We start from the raw sequence: 9,278 nt of genomic DNA on the forward strand, positions 1-9,278 counted from the left end.
TAAACTCATTTTTAAATTCCATTTTTATGAATGTTTGAAGTATTCTTGTGTATGTGTGTGTGTGTGGGGGGGGAGGTAGTGTGAGAACTGGCTATGCAATTGTGGAGTCTGAAAAGTCAAGCAAGCTAAAGAACAGGGAAAGCCAGTGGTCTAATTTGGTCTGAGGCCAAAGACCTGAAAACTGGCCAGCTGCCGGTGTATGTCCCGGAGTTCCAGTGTCTGAGGGCAGGAGATGATGAATGTTCCAGCTCAAGGAGAGAGAAAATTTTCCCTTCTTTTGCCTTTAAAATTTTTCTTTGTTTATGTGAGAGTATACACACGCAGAGTGGCACACACACACACACACACAGAGAAAGAGAGCAAGAGTGAATAGTCCTACTTGCTGGTTCGCTTCCTAATGGCCTGCAGTGTATGCAGGGAACACACTCCGATTCTCTTATGTGGGTGAACCTAATTACTTGAGCCATCACCACCACTTCCAGGCATTAGCAGGAAGCTGGAATAAGGAGCTGGGTCTGGGAGTTGAACTCAGGTGCTCTGATGTGGGAGGCAGGTATCCTAACCACTATGCCAAATGTCAGCCCCTGCTTCTGCCTTTTATCCCACTCAGGCCCTCAGTGGATTGGCGATGCCCACTCACAATGGTGAGGGCATCTTTTTTACTCAGTTTGCTGGTCCACATGCTAATCTCTTCAGGAACCATGCCACAGAGACTCCTCCAAATGGTGTTTTATCAGCTATCTGGACATCCCTTTACCCAGGCCAGCTGACACATGAAGGTAACCATCAGAATGAAGCAAAAACTGACTCCTGTAGTAGATCACTGTCTTCCTGGAGAGTAAGATTTTTTTTATTTGTGTCTTTAACTTTAGCTTTAAAGGAAGCACAGACTAAGTTCTTGAATATGTTTATTGAATTAATGAATGGTGAAGAATGATGAGAAATCTAACAGACATTGATAGACTTGTTTAGAAATATAAAGACAATGCACAATAGCAGTTCTGCAATTTTAAAATTTAATGTTCTGGTAGATTTTGAAGCTTGTTTCTGTTAAGAATGGAAATTCTCTTGATAGAATGACTAAAGGCTTTTTTGTCAAGGCACTCTTTCACTAGAATTTGTTCAATATCCATCAGTTTAAGACCTCTTACACAATATTATTGGATAATCCATAAAAAAAGTTCTTAATACTGTCAGTGGTCAATTTTAGTACTTAAACCTACAGACTTACTATTCTTGGCAAATTCTGCACCAACATCCTGACAACTATCTGTTAGTCATATAACGTCTTTATGAATCCAATTGTTTTAAGCTGTACTTGACTTCAGCCAATAGTTTATACTTAGGTTTCTGATGGTGATCTTTAATTTTTTTTCAACAAACATCTTTGAATGTCATCATTCTATGAACTTAAAAATTTATTTATTTTATTTGTAAGAGAGAGAGAGAGAGAAATATGTTTCATTTGCTTGTTGAATCCCAAATCCCCACAGCAGTCAGGCTGGAACAGGCCAAAGCAAGAACTTCATCTGGGCCATCCATGTGGGTGACAGGCAAAGTACTTAGACCATCATCTTTTATCTCCCCAGATGAGCATTATCAGGAAGCTGGATCAGAAGTGGTAGAGGTGGGACTGGAACAAATGCACTCTGATCTAATATAGGATATAGGTATCTCAAGAGGTGACTTAACTGCTATGCCAAACACCTGCCCTAGTGGTGGTCTTTTAATGAGAACAAGTAATTTCTTTCTGAGGTTTTATTTTTGTCCAAAATTTCAATTTCCATATACTAAATATGCTTAGAAAAAGTATGTATCTGTAAGGATTTCTTTTCATATTTATGGATCAATAATAACTTAATTTCTTAAAACGGAATAAAAATGCAAACACAATAACTTTTTTTTTTTGACAGGCAGAGTGGACAGTGAGAGAGAGAGACAGAGAGAAAGGTCTTCCTTTACTGTTGGTTCACCCTCCAATGGCTGCTGCAGCCGGTGCGCTGCAGGTGGTGCACTGCACTGATCCGAAGGCAGAGCCAGGTGCTTATCTATAGGGGAATGAGAAGGCCATGCGAAGGTGACCACTGGCAAGTGAGCGTCAGTTAGTCAGGAATGGCTTTGAAACCCACCTGGCTCTGGAAACTGCCTGGCGACAGGCTGTGATTGGATGGATTTGAAACTGCCTGGTGACAGGCTGTGATTGGATGGCTCTGGAAACTGCCTGGCAACAGGCTGTGATTGGTTGGGGCATAGACCGCCCCTTGACCAGATTGGCTGGTCTTGGCTTTATAAGCTGTTGTACCAACTGTAATAAACGAGTCTGTGGGCTGCTCGCCTCAAGCCTGCTTTCACCTGACTCCCGGGGTCTGTGTGGTGACTCCGTGCCTCTTGCCCCCACAACTCTCCTCTCAGAAACGAACCCACTGCAACATTGTGGAGAAATCAATGGATACACTTATCCTGGTCTCCCATGGGCTGCAGGGCCCAAGCACTTGGGCCATCCTCCACTGCACTCTCAGGCCACAGCAGAGAGCTGGCCTGGAAGAGGGGCAACCGGGACAGAATCGGGCGCCCTGACCAGGACTAGCACCTGGTGTGCTGGCGCCACAGGTGGAGGATTAGCCTATTGAGCCACAGCGCTGGCCATAACAATAACTTAAGAAATATTAAATCTAGAAGATGGTGGAATAGTGAGGGCATGCACTGATAGTCCGGGAAAAGATAGTTCAATAAAAGTGGAGTTACTGTAGTCTCAGGAAAAGGCTTGGGAAAAAACTGCAGAGGAAACTCTTCCAGATCTAGTGGATATGACACAGAGGACCTTTGGGGAGAACAAGGACACCCACGGTGTGGAAGACCAGCTGCAGAGTCTGCATGCCAGTGCTGGAAGGGGAGGTGAGACAAAAACCTCGGTAACCTGAGACATTGGTGGGGAAAGGCAGAAAGAGCCTAGAGGGAATGAGGCTTGAAGCCCCACTGTGGAAAGTTCACCAGGCTGACTGGAGGAGAGAAAAAAAACGAATAAATAAGGGGAACCAGCACGGACACTAGCCTCTCTCTCTACTTGCCTTACAAAGCCGAGCAAGACAAAGAGCAGGCGCCATTTTGGACATACTTAAGCGGTGCCCGCCATCAGCCAAGCAGAAAAACCCGACCCTGGTGGGGAGAAATAACAGGAGGTTAGGACCTAGTGAAAGTGTGGAGCAAACGAACTGAGACTGTGAAAATCTGAGGGTGGGCGAGAGAATTCATCGAGTACACAAACTTGGTAACCTTGGCAACCCGGTGAGAGACTGCAGAGAAATTTGAGACCACACTGAGGGCTGCATAAACCCTTTGTGTGGTCCCAGAGGTAGGGCAGACAAATACCCACAGGGGCCAGATTTCATACATCAAATACCCTCAATTCCACTTAGCTGAGCAGAATTACTTCCCTTCTGAGTAAAAAAAAAAAAAAAAAAAAAAAAAAAAAGAAAGAGCGAGCGAGCGAGCCAGCGAGAGAACAACCTGGGTGAGTCTGGGTGAGTCACCTTTGGCACACCCTTAATGCTGAAGAACCAAACAGAGCTCTCTGACCACACCCATCACAGCCTCTAAGGATCCATCAAAAGCAGACAGCCCACTTAATCTAGAGTCATAGTATAATGAGAAAAAACACCACAGTGAAGAAACCAAAGAATATCTCCAATATGCCAAACAGCAAATGCAGAAACCGAGGTAATAAGAACAAGGAAGACACTATGATGCCCCCAAATGAAAAAGACACCCCAATTCAAGATTATGAAGGTGATGAGATAGAAAAAAATCAAGAAGCGGATCTCAAAAAATTGATAAGAACATTAAGAAATCCTCAAAAACAAATTCTTGAACTACAGAAATCCTTACTGGACAGGATAGAAAATATATCTCGCAAAAATGAAATATTAAGAAGGAATAAAAATGAGGCCGGCGCCGTGGCTCAACAGGCTATTCCTCCACCTTGCGGCGCCAGCACACTGGGTTCTAGTCCCAGTTGGGGCGCCGGATTCTGTCCCAAATGCCCATCTTCCAGGCCAGCTCTCTGCTGTGGCCAGGGAGTGCAGTGGAGGATGGCCCAGGTGCTTGGGCCCTGCACCCGCATGGGAGACCAGGAGGAAGCACCTGGCTCCTGCCATCGGATCAGCGCGGTGCGCCGGCCGCAGCGCGCCAGCCGCGGTGGCCATTGGAGGGTGAACCAATGGCAAAGGAAGACCTTTCTCTCTGTCTCTCTCTCTCTCACTGTCTACTCTTCCTGTCCAAAAAAAAAAAAAAAAAAAAAAAGAAGGAATAAAAATGAAATGAAGCAACTAGTAGAACATGAAACTGTGATAGTGACGAGAAATCATAATGAAATGAAAATTCAATAGAGCAAATGATAAACACATTAGAGAACCTTAAAAACAGAATGAGTGAAGCAGAAGAGAGAATATCAGACTTAGAAGACAGAGAACAGGAAAGTATATAGTCAAACCAAAGAAAAGAAGAGGAAATTAGAAATCTAAAAAATATTTTCGGGAATCTACAGGATTCTATTTAAAAAAAAAAAAAAAAAACAACATTCGGGTTCTAGGAGTTCCTGAAGGCAAGGAGAGGGAGAAAGGATTAGAAGGCCTTTTTAGTGAGATACTAGCAGAAAATTTAGCAGGTTTGGAGAATGACAGAGACATCCTAGTACAGGAAGCTTATAGAACCCCTAATAAATATCACCAAAAGAGATCCTCACCATGACACGTTGTAATTAAACTCAACACAGTGAAACATAAAGAAAAGATCCTAAAATGTGCAAGAGAGAAACGCCAGATTACTCTCAGAGGATCTCCAATTAGACTCACAGCTGACTTCTCATCAGAAACCCTACAGGCTAGGAGGGAATGGCGAGATATAGCCCAGGTACTAAGAGAGAAAAACTGCCAGCCCAGAATATTATATCCTGCAAAGCTCTCATTTGTGAATGAAGGTGAAATAAAGACCTTTCATGGCAAACAGAAATGGAAAGAATTTGTCGCCACTCGTCCTGCCCTGCAAAAAATGCTTAAAGATGTGTTACACACAGAAACTCAGAAACATGGCCATCAATATGAAAGAAGGTAAAGGAAGAAAACCTACCAGTAAAAGATCATAGGAAGCTCAAAGCATATACTAGAAAATATCTTTGGGAAAATTGCAGGGCAAAGTTACTACTTATCAATAGTCACATTGAACAGTAATGGACTTAACTCTCCAGTTAAAAGGCACAGACTGGCTGAATGGATTAAGGAACAAAACCCATCTTTTTGCTGCTTACAAGAAACTCATCTTTCCAACAAAGATGCATGCAGACTGAAAGTGAAAGGTTGGAAAAAGATATTCCATGCCAACAGAAATGAAAAAAGAGCAGGTGTAGCCATATTAATATCAGATAAAATAAACTTTAACGCAAAAACTGTTAAGAGAGACAAAGAGGGGCACTATATAATGATTAAGGGTTCAATTCAACAGGAAGATGTAACTATTATAAATGTATATGCACTTAATTACAGGGCACCGGTTTATTTAAACGATATGGTAGGGGACTTAAAGGGAGACTTAGATTCCAATACAATAGTACAGGGGGACTTCAATGCTTCACGCTCAGAAATAGACAGATCATCTTGACAGAAGATCAACAAGGAAACAGCAGATTTAATAGACACTATTGCCCAAATGGATCTAACGGATATCTACAGAACTTTCAGTCCTACATCTAAAGATTTTACATTCTTCTCAGCAGTGCATGGAACCTTCTCTAGGATTGACAACATACTAGGCCATAAAGCAAGTCTCACCAAATTTAAAAGAATTAGAATCACACCATGCATCTTCTCAGACCACATTGGAATGAAGGTGGAAATTAGCAACTCAGGAATCCCTAGAGAGTATGCAAACACATGGAGACTGAACAACATGCTCCTGAATGAACACTGGGTCATAGAAGAAATTAAAAGAGAAATCAAAAACTTTCTGGAAGTAAATGAGGATAACAACACAACATATCAAAACTTACGGGATACGGCAAAAGCAGTGTTGAGAGAGAAGTTTATAGCAATAGGTGCCTACATCAAGAAATTGGAAAGGCACCAAATAAATGAGCTTTCAACGCCTCTCAAGGATCTAGAAAAACTGCAGCAAACCAGACCCAAATCTAGTAGAAGAGAAATAATTAAAATCAGAGAAGAAATCAACAGGATTAAATCCAAAAAAAATTACAAAAAATCAGCCAAGCGAAGAGCTGGTTTTATGAAAACATGAATAAAATTGACACAACATTGGCTTAAATAACTAAAAGAAGAAGAGAAAAGACCCAAATCATTAATTCACAGATGAAAAAGGAAACGTAACAACAGACACCACAGAAATAAAAAGAATCATCAGAAATTACTACAAAGAGTTGTATGCCAGCAAACAGGGAAATCTATCAGAAATGGATAGATTTCTGGACACATACAACCTACCTAAATTGAGCCAGGAAGACATAGAAAACCTAAACAGACCCATAACTGAGACAGAAACTGAAACAGTAATAAAGGCCCTCCCAACAAAGAAAAGCCCAGGACCAGATGGATTCACTGCTGAATTATACCAGACATTTAAAGAAGAACTAACTCCAATTCTCTCAAACTATTCAGAACAATCGAAAAGGATGGAATCCTCCCAAATTCTTTCTATGAAGCCAGCATCACCTTAATTCCTAAGCCAGAGAAAGATGCAGCATTGAAAGAATTACATAACAATATCCCTGATGAACATAGATGCAAAAATCCTCAGTAAAATTCTCGCCAGTAGAATGCAACAACACTTCAGAAAGATCATCCACCCAGACCAAGTGGGATTTATCCCTGGAATGCAGGGATGGTTCAGTGTTTGCAAAACAATCATTGTGATACACCACATTAACAGACTGCAGAAGAAAAACCATATGATTCTCTCAATAGACGCTGAGAAAGCATTTGATAAAATACAACACCCTTTCATGATGAAAACCCTAAGCAAACTGGGTATAGAAGGAACATTCCTCAATACAATCAAAGCAATTTATGAAAAACCCACGGCCAACATGCTATTGAATGGGGAAAAATTGGAAGCATTTCCACTGAGATCTGGTACCAGACAGGGATGCCCACTCTCACCACTGCTATTCAATATAGTTCTGGAAGTTTTAGCCAGAGCCATCAGGCAAGAAAAAGAAATTAAAGGGATACGAATTGGGAAAGAAGAACTCAAACTATCCCTCTTGGCAGACGACATGATTCTTTATTTAGGTTGTCTTTATTTAGGGGGTCCAAAGAACTCTAAGAGACTATTGGAACTCACAGAAGAGTTTGGAAAAGTAGCAGGATATAAAATCAATGCACAAAAATCAACAGCCTTTGTATACACAGGCAATGCCACAGCTGAGGAAGAACTTCTAAGATCAATCCCATTCACAATAGCTAAAAAACAATCAAATATCTTGGAATAAACTTAATGAAGGATGTTAAAGATCTCTATGATGAGAATTACAAAATCTTAAAGAAAGAAATAGAAGAGGATACCAAAACATGGAAAAATCTTCCATGCTCATGGATTGGAAGAATCAATATCATCTAAATGTCTGTTCTCCCAAGCAATTTACAAATTCAATGCAATACCAATCAAAATACCAAAGGCATTCTTCTCAGATCTGGAAAAATTGATGCTGAAATTCATATGGAGACACAGGAGACCTTGAATAGCTAAAGCAATCTTGTACAACAAAAACAAAGCTGGAGGCATCACAATACCAGATTTCAGGACATACTACAGATAGTTGTTATCAAAACAGCATGGAACTGGTACAGAAACAGATGGATAGACCAATGGAACAGAATAGAAACACCAGAAATCAACCCAAACATCTACAGCCAACTTATATTTGATCAAGGATCTAAAGCCAATTCCTGGAATTAGGACATTCTATTCAATAAATGGTGCTGGGAAAACTGGATTTCTATGTGCAGAAGCATGAAGCAAGACCCCTACCTTACACCTTACACAAAAATCCACTCAACATGGATTAAAGACCTAAATTTACGACCTGACACCATCAAATTATTAGAGAGCATTGGAGAAACCCTGCAAGATATTGGCACCAGCAAAGACTTCCTGGAAAAGACCCTGGAGGTGCAGGCAGTCAAAGCCAAAATTAACATTTGGGATTGCATCAAATTGAGAAGTTTCTGTACTTCAAAGAAACAGTCAGGAATGTGAAGAGGCAACTGACAGAATGGGAAAAAATATTTGCAAACTATGCTACAGATAAAGAGTTGATAACCAGAACCTTCAAAGAGATCAAGAAACTCTACAACAACAAAACAAACAACCCACTTAAGAGATGGGCCAAGGAGCTCAATAGACATTTTTCAAAAGAGGAAATCCAAATGGCCAACAGACACATGAAAAAATGTTCAAGATCACTAGCAATCAGGGAAATGCAAATCAAAACCACAATGAGGTTTCACCTCACCCGGTGAGAATGGCTCACATTCAGAAATCCACCAACAACAGATGCTTGCGAGGGTGTGGGGGAAAAGGGACACTAACCCTTTGCTGGTGGGAATGCAAACTGGTTAAGCCACTATGGAAGTCAGTCTGGAGATTCCTCAGAAACCTGAATATAACCCTACCATTCAACCCAGCCATCCCACTCCTTGGAATTTACCCAAAGGAAATTAAATTGACAAACAAAAAACGGTCTGCACCTTAATGTTTATTGCTGCTCAGTTCATAATAGCTAAGACCTGGAATCAACCCAAATGCCCATCAACAGTAGACTGGGTAAAGAAATTACGGGATATGTACTCTATAGAATACTATACAGCAGTCAAAAACAATGAAATCCGTTCATTTGTAACAAAAATGGAGGAATCTGGAAAACATTATGCTGAGTGAATTAAGCCAGTCCCAAAGGGACAAATATCATATGTTCTCCCTATCGGTGACAACAAACCGAGCACCAAAAGGGAAACCTGTTAAAGTGAAATGGAGACTGTGAGAAACGGTAACTTGATCAGCCCTTGCCCTGACTGTTGATGAACAACTTGATACGTTATCCCTCTTAGTATTTTTTTTTTATCTGTTCTACTTAATACTATTGGTTTAATTCTGTAATTAATACACAGTTATTATTAAGTGTTGAAACTTAACTGAAAAGTGATCCCTATTAAATATAAGAGTGGGAATAAGAGAGGGAGGAGATGTACAATTTGGGACATGCTCAATCGGAC

This window comes from Lepus europaeus, chromosome 5 (assembly GCF_033115175.1).
Source record: "Lepus europaeus isolate LE1 chromosome 5, mLepTim1.pri, whole genome shotgun sequence".
NCBI lineage: Eukaryota > Metazoa > Chordata > Mammalia > Lagomorpha > Leporidae > Lepus > Lepus europaeus.